The sequence below is a fragment of the Gorilla gorilla genome, chromosome 4 (genome assembly GCF_029281585.2).
Source record: "Gorilla gorilla gorilla isolate KB3781 chromosome 4, NHGRI_mGorGor1-v2.1_pri, whole genome shotgun sequence".
NCBI classification, from domain to species: domain Eukaryota; kingdom Metazoa; phylum Chordata; class Mammalia; order Primates; family Hominidae; genus Gorilla; species Gorilla gorilla.
The window spans coordinates 87170701-87186538 of record NC_073228.2 but is presented as its reverse complement, the minus strand read 5'-3'; the positions used below and the strand labels follow the sequence as shown (position 1 = coordinate 87186538).

Genomic DNA, 15838 nt, shown 5'->3' with positions numbered 1-15838 from the left:
AAAGATTCTATTATTTAGTAAACTCACATTTGAACCTTTGGAGACTACCTGTGAACCACATTTAAGCAATTAACATTAATAGCCCATAAGTGACAACATAGTATCCTACAAGTAACTTGTTTGTGCCTCAGCAGTCTCAGAAATGTTCTTTATATCAAATAAGTCTTAATTTCCTAATACCGTACTATTTGAATGAGGTTTGAAAGCACTTCATTCTTTTACTTACTGAGATCACCCTCTTACAAAATATCAAATACAAAACATCTAGTAAGAATCGCCCATGGAAACAGAAAAAAAGATGACTTGGAATGTCTTTTAAGATTCAGTAAGAGCAAATGAACGATCTCTTTGCTTTCACCAGCCCTGTAAATGGGAATAGTCAGCCATAGTTTTTTGCCCCAAGACTACTTGAAGAAACGGGGTGGAATCCTCTTCAGAGGGACTGATTGATTAGGGCTATAAGAAAGCCTGTGTTTTGTTTTCCAAGGGCACTAAAGGTCACATTAGTATCAGCACCTCTCCCAGCCAGAGCCAAGGATCTAAGACAAGCCTGCAGGTGGAAACAGTTGGGTCCCACCCCAATTTGTACATCAGTAGCTTTATTGAGAGTTCAGAACAGTTGAGAATTGAGAAGCTTATCTTTAGTACTTTGTGTCTTTGATACTTGGCCTCTCTCTTAGAAGAGAAATAAGTTGTTGGCTGGTATGCAATTGATGTGATCTAAGGTCTGAACAAATACCATTCACAGTTGCTTCTGAATAAACAAGACACTTTTTAAATTAGTTTACAAAGAATTTTGTATGCCCTTTTGGATGCTGATAAGGAGCACTGCAGAAGCCAACTCTCTCTCTTAGGTCAGCTCAAGTTAGTTACAACACTATATCATTGATAACACCATTTTGAACTTGAGCTTCTTTTATTTTCCTTTATAGTAAATTATGACTTCTTTTTAAGCTGCTTGGGCTGCAGGTGTTCAAACTTCTGCAGCTCTGCCAAAGAGTTGTACTTACAGATCAGAAAGTGCTAAATGCATGTTTCTAATGAAGCAATTAACTTAAGTGCCCCCTTGTTGAGAAAAGTAGGCTGATACCTAAAGTGAGTTCAGAATAAAGATTAGCACACAGCATATGCTGTTAATAGTCTGTAATTAGTTTCCTGGTTACATTATTTTGTTTGACCTTATTATTTTTATTCTTAGAAAATTTAAATTGCAAACCAAAAGTGTGGTCACAGATTGTTTTAAAGTCTTATCACATTATAAAAATTCAAAGACAGGAACGTATATAATTGCTAGAAAAAAGGAAAGAAAGGTTTATGAAACTACCACTAGGCTATTCACTTCTGAGACAATCACACAACAATTTAGGAAAACTAAGTGCAAAGAAAAGGATTATTTCTTGTTTAGTATTTTTTAAAAGCACTGACTATTTGCATTTTCCTTTTTTATCAGAATACCCACTCCCCACATTAAAGATTTTTTTTACTGAATAATTTATTGCTAGTATTTTCATTATTAATAGCCTGCCAACTTGCTGGTTAGTGTTACCAAAGGGTAAATTAAGATTTTTTTTTTTGAAAAAATTACCACAAAGTCAGTTTGCCTTTAAATTTCCAAAGCAATTAAAACAAAAATACCCAGCAACACTTCTACATAAAAAGTGCTTTCCTAAAATAATATTTTTGAGTTAGATTTTTTTCTAAACATTAAGTGTAAAGAATTCACAGGATTACTAAATACCCTTCTAATCATGTGAGAATTAACTCCATTTTAATAATTTTGAAAGTAAGGTAACCACCTGTCCAGGTATTCCTGGAATTTTCCTAATTTTCAAACAAAGTCCCAAGACCTAGAAAATCTCTCAATTCCAGGCAAACCACAATGTTTAGTCACCATAAGGTAGTAAAATACAGTTATAACTGCTAACATAATCTTATTCAAAAACTTGTAATATACAGCTGATGTATAAGGGAGACATTAAATTAATCTGATGCTTTAGGAACACAGCATTAGTACTATAAAATAAGTCTAAAAAAATAAGGCCTCTTGGTTGAGGTCACAGTCCATTCTTAATTACCTCTCACGACTGTGGAATGCCAGTTGCTGCCATTCCAAATATCATATTACTTCTCATTTCCTCTGCTTATCTTTTACAAATACCATTAGTAATCATTAGTTTCAGTGATAAATGTAAATTTCACTTCCTCTCCTTTCCTACTCTAACACTATAAAGTGGGTATTAAAAAGCAATAAAATGACCTAATGCATGAACAAATTTCCCACATACTATTTAATACCTAGCTCCAAAGTGCTCTTAAAATTGGACCCCAAGTTCCAAGACTATAACTTCCTTCATATTCATCGAGCGGCCACTCTTGATTACAAATAAACTTGGCAGAAAGGATGAGAGTACACTTATCATTTTGGAAACTTTCTAGACTGTCACAAGAACACTTTAGTTCTAATTGCAGTTTCATGTGAGAATGACACTTAACAGAACTGAAGAGAAGAGATAAGATAGTACCTGAAACAGCATTAACTAAGCAGCAGTCTTTTTCAACAAGAACTCAGTAATTGTGATTTCTTAAGCCTCAAAATTTTTGACACCTCTCTTATTTCAATTCCAAAAGAGTGAGGGTGTTCCTATGAAACATCACCAATTAAGCTTATATACAGTCTTTTCTACTTAAAAAAAAAAGTGTTTTTCAGAACTGAAATGTAACTAAAAGCACTTGTGTGAAAAAGGAATAAGACTTATAAACAATGTACTTTTTCCCCCCACTCACAAACCCATCATTTACTTAAAACCGCACCCGTTTATCTGCCTATTTCTTAATGGCAAACAAGACGACAAGTGATAGGAGTGAGCAACTTAGTCTGAGGGAAAAAAAAAAAAAAAACCTATAACATATCCTCAAATTCAGCAATACAAAACTATTTAGGAACTATATAAAATTACCAACATTTCACAATTTTTAACCTATAAAAATGACAATTTCATACAGTTCAAATAATAGTAACAGTTATAAATAGCACATAAGGACTTTTATTCCTAATTGGATGAGTAATTACATATTTATTTCCCACGCTTCAATTTCTCAGTCTGTCATTTTTGACCACATCTCTGAATACATTTTGGACAACTCCAGCAGGAGGAAGTTCCAAAGTATAAGCAAGACTCTGTTCTGAGTATAACGCTTGGGTTATACATTCTCAAAATGGACTAAAATTTATGCCTAAAATTTAAGTCAAGCTCTATTTTCTCTTGTAAGGGTACAAGTTCTAATATATCCAGGGGCCATGCAGATCAGGAGTGAGGTCATATGCATCCATTGCATGACGAGTGGGACTGTGGGAAACTAGAAACTACAAGTACCATATAAAGGTGGTAGCCATTACTCACTGCAAAGCAGATTGTTATGGGTAAGTATTGGTCCTTAGTGTTCTGTCATTCAGATTATTCAAGAAACTGAAAAATGCCAATTTTTATGTAGAAGTCAACTGGCTTTGAAATGTTGGCTCATATTGTTTTTCAAAACACTGAGTATAAAGTTTCCAAAATTATACGTGTACACCTACAATAAGAATTCTGCAGCCATCCACAAACAAAAATCTTGTTGTAGGAGTCTTGGGATTCAGGTAGAAGGCTGTAAAACCCCAGTGGAGCCCAAGACTTAGGAAGGCCATTTTGAGGGTACAAACTTGCACCTAGACACACAGATTGGGCTCCTGGGTTCAAACACAGAAATAATCCTGTTCCCCAAACAGCTTGGCTTCAGCCCCCTTTGGCTTTTGCAACCAAAACCACCTGCCAAGGGGTCCTGGAGGAATTACACACCCAAGTGCCCCACAAAGGCCAGTCAGCCCACCAACATCAGTCTTGGCAGTGGACCCAAAAGTTACCCTATAATTCAGCTCCAGCCCCCCTCATCTGTGGTTCCCGCTTATCACTGCTCACACAAAAACCCAGGGAAACACTTACCCATCTGAGCCACTGGGACGGGATTGCCACCCTCTATCCCACAGCAGATCCCAAGGGAGACCTTTCTTTGCTACAGCACTTCTGTCCTGCAGCCCTGGAAATATCCTGCCCATGTAGAGAACTGCTGGGAGACTCACATATCTGAGTCACCAAGGCAGGCTTGGTGACTCAGCCTCCATCCCACAGTAGATCCTGACAGGGCTCAGTCTCAGCTCCAACCCCTCCCTGCCACAGTAAGGGAACTATCCCACCTATGCAAAGAACTTCTGGGATTCGTGTAAGTCTGAACCACTGCGACAGGTGTGTCTGCCTCCATCCCACAGCAGATCCTGGAAGGGCTCAGTCTCAGCTCCAGTCCTCTTGCTGGGAACTATCTTGCCTGGACAGGGAACTGCTGAAAGAAGCATCCATCTTAATAATACCGGAATAGGCTTGCCAGCGCCTGTCCCACAGCAGATTGTGAAGGGGCCCAGTCTCTGCTCCAGCCCCTCTCACTGCAATTTGAGAACTATCCTGCAAGTACAAAGATCTGCTAGGAGATTCATGATCTGTGCACTGGGACAGACTTGTTAGCCTCCAATCCACAGCAGATCCTGAAGGGCCTCTGCTTAGCTACAGCCTCTCTCTGCTGCAGTCCAGGAGTAATCCTGTCTACGTAGAGAACTACCAGAAGACTAGCCAGTCTGAGCAACTGGGACAGGCTTGCCAGCCTCCATCCCACAACAGATCCTCAGCAGATTTTGACAACAGGCAGGCACTTGTTCTGACATAGGAGGGAGTTTAACCAGAGTGGTCCCTAGCCTCAAAGCCTACTTTCCTACTCCACTGAGCATTTCTAATAAGCATTTCTATTGAACATAAAAATTGGTCCATCCACCCCAATCCACTTAACCTCAAGGACCCTCCTGCAACCCTGTCCAACTGCTGAACTCAAATAAAGGAATACACCCTGTGGCCAAGGCTGATCAGAGGAAATTTCTGTGTCCATTCAGCAGCTCAGCCTGATTGCAGAGCTCAGACGGTGGTCCTGTCAGATAAGAGAACCTATGTAGCTACCCAAAAAAAATTCAGAGCAAAGGTAGCAGGCCAGCTTTCTACAGAACCTAAAAGCAAGCTGTGTCTGCTAAGGGTTATTACTAGCTGGCCCCTCCAGAAGTATAGGCTAGAATAAATAGTAAAGTTCTATCCCTGCCAACGAACACCTGTAAAAGCTGGAAAAGGTGGTTGTCTCCACAAATGTGCAAACACCAACACAAGGACACAGGATTACAAAGACTCGGGAAATCATGACACCTCCAAAAGAAACGAATAAAGCTCCAACAATGAATCCCAAAGAAAATGGAATCCATAAAATGGTAAAAAAAAAAAAAAAATTTTCAGAATAATCCTTATTAAAAAGTTAAATGGGCAGCACATGGTGGCTCACACCTGTAGTTCCAGCAACTCAGGAGGCTGAAGCAGGAGGATCCCTTGTGCCCAGGAATTCAAAGCTATGGTGAACTATGATTTTGTCACTGCACTCCAGTATCCAGCCTGGGAGATAGAGTGAAACCTCAACTCTTTTGGGGAAAAAAAAAAGTTAACCACAAGAATATATAAATAGAAAATTAAATTTTGAAAATACATGAACAAAATGAAAAGTTTGACAAAGAAATAGAATCAATTAAAAAATGGATATCCAGGAGATGAAGAATACAATGACTAAACTGAAAAATGAAATAGAAAGCTTGAACAGCTGCCTTGAGGAAGCTGAAGAAAGAATCAGTGAGCTTCTAGATGGAAATTTGAAATTAGTCAGAGGAGCAAAGAAAAAAAGAAAAAGAGGAAAGGAAAGAAGAGGGGAGGAGAGGGAAGAGGAGGAGAGGGGAGAGGAGGGGAAGAGAGGGGAGGGGAAAGGAGGGGAAGAGAGGTGAGTGGAGGGAAGGGGAGGAGAGGGGAGGGGAGGGAAGGGGAGGGAACGGGAGAGGAGGGGAGGGGAGCCTATGGGGATTATGGAGCACCATCAAGAGACCTAACCTATACATAATAGGAATTAAGAAGAAGAAAAACAAAGTAGGTGGATGCATATTTAAAGAAATAACAAATGAAAAGTTCCCTAATCAGAAGGAAGCCAACATCCAGGTACATGAAGAAAGGAGATCTCCAACCAAATTCAAACCAAAGAGGAGTTGACGATAACGTGTAATTATCAAACTGTCAAAAATTAAAGACAAAGAAAAAATTCTGAAAACAGCAAAAGATAATAAAGAAATCACACATAAAAGGGTTCCAATAAAACGAACAGTAAACTTCTTAGCAGAAACCCCAGACCAGGAGAGAGTGGGCTGATATATTCAAACTGCTCGGGGGATGGGGCGTAAAAAAATGCTGCCAACCAAGAAGACTTTACCCAGCAAAGATGTCTTTCAAAAATAAGAAGGAAATAAAAAACTTTCCCAGACAAGCAAAACTTTTACAACATCCCATAAATTTTGGCATACCGTGTTTTCATTTTTGTTTGTCTAAAGATATTTTTTAATTTCCCTTTTAATTCCTCAATTGACCTATTGGTTGTTCAGGAGCATGTTGTTAATTTCAGTATACTTCTGAATTTTCTGAAATTCTTATCGTAATTGATTTCTAGTTTCATACAATTGTGGTCAGAAAAGAGATGTGATATGATTTCAGTCTTCTTCAACTTCCTAAGATGTGCTTTGTGAACTAACATACAATCTATCCCAGAAATGATCTGTGTACATTTGAGAAGATTGTGTATCCTGTTGGTGTTAAGATGGAATGCTCTGTATATGTCTGTTACGGTTCATTTCATTTAAAGTGTTGCTTAAGTCTAACATTGCCTTATTAATTTTCTGACTACATTATCTGTCCATTATTGAAAGTGGTGCATTGAAGTTCTCTACTGTTATTGTATTACAGTCTATCTCTGTACATCCTTTAATGTTTGCTTTATATATTTAGGTGCTCCATTGCTGGGTACATATGTATTTATAATTGTTATAGCCTCTTGGCAAACTGACGACTTTATATAATGCCTTCATTTTCTTCTTTTTACAGCTTTTGACTTAAAGTATTTTCTGCTGTAAGTATTGCTACTCCTGCTGATTTTTGGTTTCCATTTGTGTAGAATATCTTTTTCCATTTCTTCACTTTCAGTCTATATGTGTCCTCAAAAGTGCAGTGAGTTCCTTGTAGGTAGCATGTAGTTAGGTCTTGTGTGTGTGTGTGTGTGTGTGTGTGTGTGTGTGTGTGTGTGTGTCCATTCATTTACTCCTTGTCTTTTATAGGAGAATATAATCTGTTTACACTCAATATAATTGTTTATAAGTAAGGAAAGGACTAACTTTCTCGCCATTTTGTTAATTATTTTCTATCGTTGGGTCTTTTTTTCTTGAAGATATTTTGTTTCCTTCTTCATCTCTTGCAATTTTCCTTTGTGGTTTGACAGTTTCCTGTGTGGTATGTCTTGAATCTTTTGAATTTAATTTTATTTTTTGTGAATCTCCTATAGATTTTTGCTTTTTGGCTACCATGAGGCTTACAAAGAATATCTTACACTTCTGTCTATTTTAACCTGATAGCAGCTTAACATTGATTAAATACAACTCAACACTTTTACCCAGCCATCTTATGTTTCTAATGTCTAAATTACATCATATTATAATATATATATCCCTTGAAAGTTTATTGTAGCTGTGGTTGCAATTAATAATTTTGTCCTTTAACCCTTGTACTAAGAAAAAAATTACTCTACACACCACCATTACCATCCTAAAATATTCTGAATGTTGATCAGTATTACTTATACCATTAGGTTCTGTGCTTTCATAACTTTTTGTTATTTAACATTAAAATGGATTTGACATTAAAAGCATAGGAACAAAAGCAAAGATAGGCAAATGAGATTACATCAAACTAGAAAGCTTCTGCACATCAAAGGAAACAATTAGCAGAGTAAAAAGACAACCTACAGAATGAAGAAAATATCTGCAGTCCATATATCTGATAAAGGGCTAATATCCAAAGTATAAGAGGAAATCAAACAGCTCTATAGAAACAAAACAGATAATCCAATAAAAACGTGAGCTATTGACCTGAATAGGTATTTGTCAAAAGAATACATCTGAATAACTGATAGATACTTGAAAAAATGCTCACCATCACTAATCATTAGGGAGATAGAAATTAAAATCACAATTAGATATCACCTCCTATCTGTGAGAATGGCCACTATCAACAAAAACAACAAACATTTGCAACAAGGTGGAGAAAAAGGGAACCTTTGTATCCTGTTGGTAGGAACATAAATTAGCATAACCATTATGGGAAACAGTATGGAGGATCCTCAAAAAACTAAAAATAGAATTACCATATGATCCAGCAATCCCACTTCTGAGTATTTACCTGAAAGTTTTAAAATCAGAATGTGGAAGAGACATCTGTAGTCTCATATTCACTGCAGCACTAGACAATAGTCAAGTTATGGAATAAACCTAAATGTCTATCAGAGGATAAATGAATACCAAAAAATTCATCTACACACAATGGAACACTATTCAGGCTTTAAAAAATAAAAATAACTTTGTAATTTGTGACATCATAGATGGAATTGGAGGACGTTACCCTAAGTGAAATAGGCAAGGCACAGAAAGACAAATGCCGCAGTTCTCACTTATATGTATAATCTAAATTAATTGAACTCACAGAAGCAGAGAGTAGAATGGTGGTTACCAGAGGCTGGGTGGTAGGGAGGATGGGCAGTTGATATGGTTTGGCTGTGTCCCCACCCAAATCTCATCTCAAATTGTAATCCCCAGATGTTGACCTAGGACCTGCTGGGAGGTGATTGGATCACAGGGACGACTTCCCCCATGCTGTTCTCATAATAGTGGAGTGAGTCATCACAAGAGCTGATGGTTTTAATAGTTTGGCAGTTCCCATTTCACTCTTCTCTCTCACCTGCCACCATGTAAGATGTGCCTGCCTGGTTTTCCTTCTGCCATGATTGTAAGTTTCCTGAGGCCTCCACAGCCATGCAGAACTGTGGGTCAATTAAACCTCTTTTCCTTATAATTTACCTAGTCTTAGGCAGTTCCTCATAGCAGTGTGAAAACAGGCTAATACAACAGTCAAAAGAGTATAAAGCCTCAGTTATATATGAGAAATAAGTCTGACTTTTTTATTTTAGATCAATTGTACAACATGCTGAACATAGCTAACAATTGAGTACTGTACATTTCAATATTGCCACAAATAAACAATGTTAAATACTTCAGGGGATAGATATGTTAATTAGCTTAATTTAACCATTCTGCATTGCATTCAAAATTATAATATCACTTTGTACCCCATAAATATAAACAACCATAACATAATATATAATATAAATAAATAAAATTTAACAAACAAAAAATAATGAGTGTGTGTGATATTATAAGAAATATGTTTGAACTTTGTCCCCTACTCCTCGCACAGAGTTGGCAAAACCCTTGAAATTTCCTGAGTGATAGGAATGTTTTTGTTACTCATAAGGAACAGCTTTCAATTACACCTGACTTTATAATAATGAAGTGACTTACAGTGGGGCCTCTAGACAGCCTCAGGATGGAGCTGGTCACCAGAAATACCAAGTGATTAGTAGGCTGGGATTTTCAGACCCTCCTCCCTACCCTCCATTCCTCCCATGCACCCAGACCAGGAGATTGAGCTCTATAAAAATTTGAATTGGGAGGTTTATAAGTCCATTTTCACACTGCTGATAAAGACATACCTGAGATTCAGTAATTTATACAGAAAAAAACAGTTTAATGGACTTACAGTTCCACATGGCTGAGGCGGTCTCATAATCATGGCGGAAGGCATGGAGGAGCAATTCATGTCTTACATGGATGGCAGCAGGCAATGAGACAGAGCTTGTGCAGGGAGCCCCCCCCAACCCCGCCACCTTATAAAACCATCAGATCTCATGAGATTTATTCACTATCATGAGAAAAGCATGGAAAAGAACTGCCCCCATGATTCAATTACCTCCCACTGGGTCTCTCCCACAACACATGGGAATTCAAGATCAGATTTACATGGGGAAACAGCCAAACCATATCAGGAGGCTTAGGAAGGAGGATCACTTGAGCCCAGGACTTTGACATTACAGTGAGCTATGATTGTGCTACCTGCACTCCAACCTGGGTGACAGAGTGAAATCCTGTCTCAAAAAAACAAAACTCTTGAACAAGGAGATGTGAACAGCTTCCTGCTTGGTGAACACATCATGGTGCTAAAAGGTGGCATGTCCACAGAAGCGCATTGAAGTCCTGTTCCCCTGCCACCATAACTTTCCCTATGTGTCCTCTCTCATTTGGCTGTTCCTAAGTTCTATCTTTTGTACTAAACCAGTAAAGGTAAATAAAATATTTTTCTGATTTCTGTGACACATTATAGCAAATTATCAAACCTGAGGCATGGTATCAAGGGAAACCTTGATTTATAACTGGTTGGTCAAAAGTATAGCTGACTCAGGACTTGTGACTGGCATCTGAAGTGGAGGCAATTTTGTGAGACTGAGCCCACGAACCTGTGGGATCTGACACTAACCCTAGATAGATGGTGTTTGAATTGTACTGAATTGTTGAATACCCACTTGGTGTTAGAGAATTGGAGTTATGATTGGCCTCCAAGGATCCCAAGTCAATTATCTTATTCCCCCACTGGGGGAAAAAAAGAGGGTTTAATATAGGAAGGATATTGGGATAATCATGCTTAGCAGATTCTCTGCCAGTTCTTCTCCTGATGGAAAGGGCCTGGAGCTGAATTACATACACTGAATCACTCAGCAGAAAGCTCAGCTAGTGGCTGTTAGAAATGGAACTTTGATAGTTTCAAAATTCTAGTACTATTCTGTTAGATTCCCATGTGCTGGCCTCTCCAACATTTGAATGAAGCAAGCAACAAAACTAATCCAGATTAGAAGTCATTTGTTATCAAGGTATCACAATTTAGGAGGCTGTGCTTCTACAAGGGTAGTGTCTGACAGCACTTAGTTACCTGCAAAATTGGCAACCATCTCCAGCAGGCAGCAGTGAAACAAGGTCACACAGCTAAAAGAGTATCTTTAAATTACCTTATTGATCAGAAAGATTAATCAATTGGTGGCCTCTTTATGGCTACAACTTAACATAAATTTTGAAACAAAATCCTAAAAAGATTGTCAGACTTCTTCAAACGATTCTGCAATAGCACTAAATCAAACATGTTCCTGCCTATAAAGTACAATGAAGTGAAAATGAAGTCAAATTATCAATAATCTTCAAACTTCAGAACAATCAAGAATGATTATCTTATTAGAAGGAAGTTGGAAATGTTATATGCATCAACAATCTTCAAACTACAGAACTATCACGAATAATTTTCTTATTAGGGAGAAGCTGGGAATGTTACATGTCTTAGAAAAAAAATTTATTTTTAATCAAACACTTCCCCAAAAGAATTAATGAAATGTTTATTAACAAATGAAGCCATACTACTTTGTGCAAGAGAAGCAATTCTGCACTGCAAAATTTAAAATGCTGATCTGAAAAGCTATTCAGTCAAGTTAGTTTCATAGTCACTTAATATGTTTTAAAAATTTCCCATTAAGTTGAAATAACAAACTGAAATCAACCTGCAGAACGTCAGTTGTAAAAATTCCACTCCATCTACCAATCATTCATTAAGGAAGCAGTATGTGCAAACTTTGTGTTCAATGAGAACTCTAGCAGATCAGAAAAAAAAAGTAATGACACTTTCTCTCCAGAAACTTTTCACCCACTTAGGAGAACATGACAATACAGAGTTCTATATAAATTATAATTAAACTTGTTAGTTATTTAAAAAATAAGTAAATATATACAAGGTAGTATATAATTTTGCTACAGCAGAGTTAAAGTAGTAATAAAATAATGACAAGATATATCAAATACCTGCTAAATGACATACAAAGATGCTGCATTTTCTAAGGTAAAAAAATTACAGGACCAATATAAACAAAAATAAGAGGTATAAGAGAAGGTTTGCCTGAGGAATCCAATGTTCAGAAAATGAAATACCAACAATCAACTAGTAGATTCACCAGTAGCAATGACAATACAATTCCAATGCCTTGAAAATTATTTTTCCTTAACAATTGAAATGTATATTATTAAATTCAATTCTGCCTGCATAAATATTCCACTTTGGCCAAGGTACAAGACTGCCCAGCGAAACATCAGAAATACAAAATATCCAGAAAAATGAGGTACATGCTTTTCATTTTAACAAGGCATGTAGCTCCAAACCAAATAAACAAGAGACATACACCAAAAAAATGAGTAAATTACTAAATTTTCAAAGATAAGATTGTATTAATTTTTTTGTGTATTTTAGTATGACATCTTGCTTGCTGAAACAATGAACACACTATCACCAGAAAAAAAAAAAATTTTTTTTTTTTGACACAGGGTCTCACTCTGTCACCCAGACTGGAGTACAGTGGCACCATCTCAGCTCACTGCAACCTCTACCTCTCAGGCTCAAGTGATTCCCCTGCCTCAGCCTCCCGAGTAGCTGGGATTACAGGCATGCACCACCACGCCTGGCTGATTTTTGTATTTTTAGTAGAGATGGGGTTTCACTATGTTGGCCATGCTGGTCTCAAACGCCTGACCTCAAATGATCTATCTGCCTCGGCCTCCCAAAGTGCTGGGATTACAAGTGTGAGCCACTGTGCCCAGCCAACCATGACAAATTTTATAGGGCTGTTGTTATTTAGAAATGCCTTTTTATTTTTTATTTTTTTGGAGACAGGGTCTCACTCTGTTGCCCAGGCTGGAGTGCAGTGGCGCAATCTCGGCTCACTGCAACCTCTGCCTCCCAGGTTCAAGCAATTCTCATGTCTCAGCCTCCCGAGTAGCTGAGATTACAGGCATGCACCACCACTCCTGGCTAATTTTAGTATTTTTGGTAGAGATGGGGTTTCACCAGGTTGGCCAGGCTGGACTTAAACTTCTGACCTCTGGTGATCCACCTGCTTTGGCCTCCCAAAGTGCTGGGATTACAGGTGTGAGCCACCACGCCTGGCCTAGAAATGCCTGATTTTTTAATTAAACCTTGTTTAGAGGTTATATAAAACAGAGATATCTATTTAGCTGATGGCCAAAAAAATTCAACCAAGTTAGAACATTCAAGAACATAAAGATCATGGTTAGGCATTTAGGTACGAACATTCAGTTCAGGTATATCTGATTTAATATCTAAGGGATTTCTTTGACTCAGGACAAAATGAGAAAGAGAGAGAACCAGCCAATGTCTTAGAAAACTGTTTTTGAAAAAAAAAAAAAACTAGATAAAAACTGAGAAATTAAATTAAGGCACATACACAGTTGATCGCTGAACAACTGAAGGTTTGTTCTGTGTGGGTCCACTTACACACTAAAGTTTCTCAATAAAAGTTACAACAAAGTGTGTCCACCTCTCCTGCCTCCTCTTCCACCTCCTCTACCTCTGCCACCTCTGCCACCCCAGAGACAGCAAGATCGATCCTTCTCTTCCTCCTCCGCCCCAGCCAGCTCAACATGAAGACAAGAATGAAGACCTTTATGATGATCGACTTCCACTTAATGAATAGTAAATATATTTTCCCTTCATTATGATTTTCTTAATAACATTTACTTTTTTCTAGCTTACTTTATTGTAAGAATACAGTACATAATGCATATAACACACAAACCATATGTTAATCAACTGTTTATGTTATTGATGAGGCTTCTGGTCAACAATAAACTATTAGTAGTTAAGTTTAGAGGGAGCCAAAAGTTATACATGGATTTTCAACTGCGTGAGAGGTTGGCGTCCCTAACCCCTATATTGTTCAAGGGCCAACTCTATAGCTAATTACAATGTACGCTACTATATGGACTTAATAAATCATTCATTTCTTCTAAGAACTCATACAATATTATGAACTGGTTAAATGATTAGATTACTATTTAAAAGCCACCTATCGCTACCATTAGAAAGGAGAAGCAATGAGAAAACAAGTCCTGATACCCATGTTTTATGTTCTTAAGATTGTTTTAGGACTGTCGTTCAAAGAATTGCTAAGTTTAAACTTCTTCTAGAAGTCCGCAAAACAATGTAAGATTGTATGGTTCTAATGACTTGATATAAAAGCTCAAATGTCTACTTTGCATCAAAAAGCTTTTTGTTAAAATATAGTGATATTCAGATGGGAATTAACAGTGGTGATCTATAATATGATTTTCTACTGAGACATGCTTGTCAGATAATGATAACAAGGTCATATTCCCTTATCACATCTAAAGTGCAAAAACTTCTATTTTCTATGTTGCCATTTAAGAAGTATCAGAGTATAAACTTTTGTCTCCCCAAATTAATATCTAAGTCATCATGAGCCAATTTCTCCTTAAGAACAATGTTGAAAATGAAGGGTTGGTTCCTAAACACAACACTTGGCAAGTTTTTAAAATTCAATTTATAGATGAGTATCACAGCACAGCTAATTTACAAATTTATAAATAGCAGTGATACTGTCATTTTTATGTTAAACCCATACATGGAACTCTATTAGTATACTATATCATACAAGCATCTACCTAAAAATTACCAAAAAAAATCATAAACTTTTAAACTTTAACTTTTTAAGTGCCTCAAAGTTTAGACAGATGTAATTTTATTTTCCCTGAGCAGCTGTTCATTTGGACATGTTCCGTATTTATTGATATACTGTGTCCAATGCTAGGGTCACATTTCTTAAACAGGAACTTGGCAACTTCCAAATTCTATGGTAAATATTGACATGTCTCAGCATGTCAATATTTATACTGTCAAGACTTTGACAGGTTTCAACAATGGCTGCATCTCATTTCTTAGCAGCCATGTGCTTCTGTTCCAAATGAGCAAGTTCCTTCTTTATACAATAAAATTCTCATTCACTGCTCAGGTAAAATTACACGTAAGTTAATAGCATTCTCTCACACAAGACCAGATTGAACTCTTTGCTTACTTCAACATTTTAATCACTTCTGTAGGATTAGCAAAGCTATGGAAATGAACACAAATTCAGGATACAATGTCCTCCAGGTAATATTTGTTTTTGATTACTTAATCTCAAGCCTAACTATCATTTGCAACGACATTACTAATGTGGAAGCCTTTTCAGAATCTATAGAGCTAATCTATTTCCTTTTTTGTTAGTCTTAAGGGCTAGGTGAAGATAAAACTGCTTTAGTTTATAGGCTGCGACAATAATGATAATATTCAGAGGGCAGTTTGAACTCAGGATGCCAATCATAAAGAGTAGTTGGGAAGTCTAGCTCATTATCTAGGATTAAACAAACAGTTATTTTAAATGCAAAATTATTTACCTAATTTTGTGCTACATGTCAGAGATACTGTTAACAAACTAATCATAATTAAATCAATCTTAAGAGCAAATTTCTGTACTGCTGAAAGAAAATCTTTGCAACATCTTTAAACACTCTGGGATTTCCCAATGGTACACAAGCAGAAGTTTAATGTAACATGAAGTTACTGGTAGTAATGGCATCTAGCAAAAACATAAATGCCTCATGAACAGTTTGGAATTTTGGCATGTATTTCTTCTTTGGCAAGTATTTCTTCTTTTTGGCAACACAAATCTCAAAAATGTTTTCCTCCCCAAAAGTGCCTAATTTCATCAACATTAAAAATTTGCTGTCTACAATTGAACCCTGATCAATGATTTCAGCCAATGCCTTAGAAAAAAGCACAACTCACTTTCATCAGGGCTGGCAGCTTCAACAATGACAAGGAGCAAATTGTCCAGGGCTATACAATGCATTAACTCCCTC

The 15838-nt window shown here is 37.1% G+C and overlaps 1 protein-coding gene across 3 annotated transcripts in view; it reads right to left on the bottom strand.

Moving 5' to 3' along the window:
* The window catches only part of XRCC4 (X-ray repair cross complementing 4), a 273210-nt gene that overhangs the window by 250519 nt on the left and 6853 nt on the right, over nt 1–15838 (bottom strand). The window contains exon 1 of one of the 3 annotated variants that reach the window (XM_055385900.2): nt 3981–4106. The exons of the other annotated variants lie outside the window; for them this stretch is intronic. The gene's annotated coding sequence lies outside the window, so the exon portion shown is untranslated. Of the gene's footprint in view, nt 1–3980; nt 4107–15838 lie in introns of those variants that run through there. 3 annotated transcript variants of the gene reach the window in all.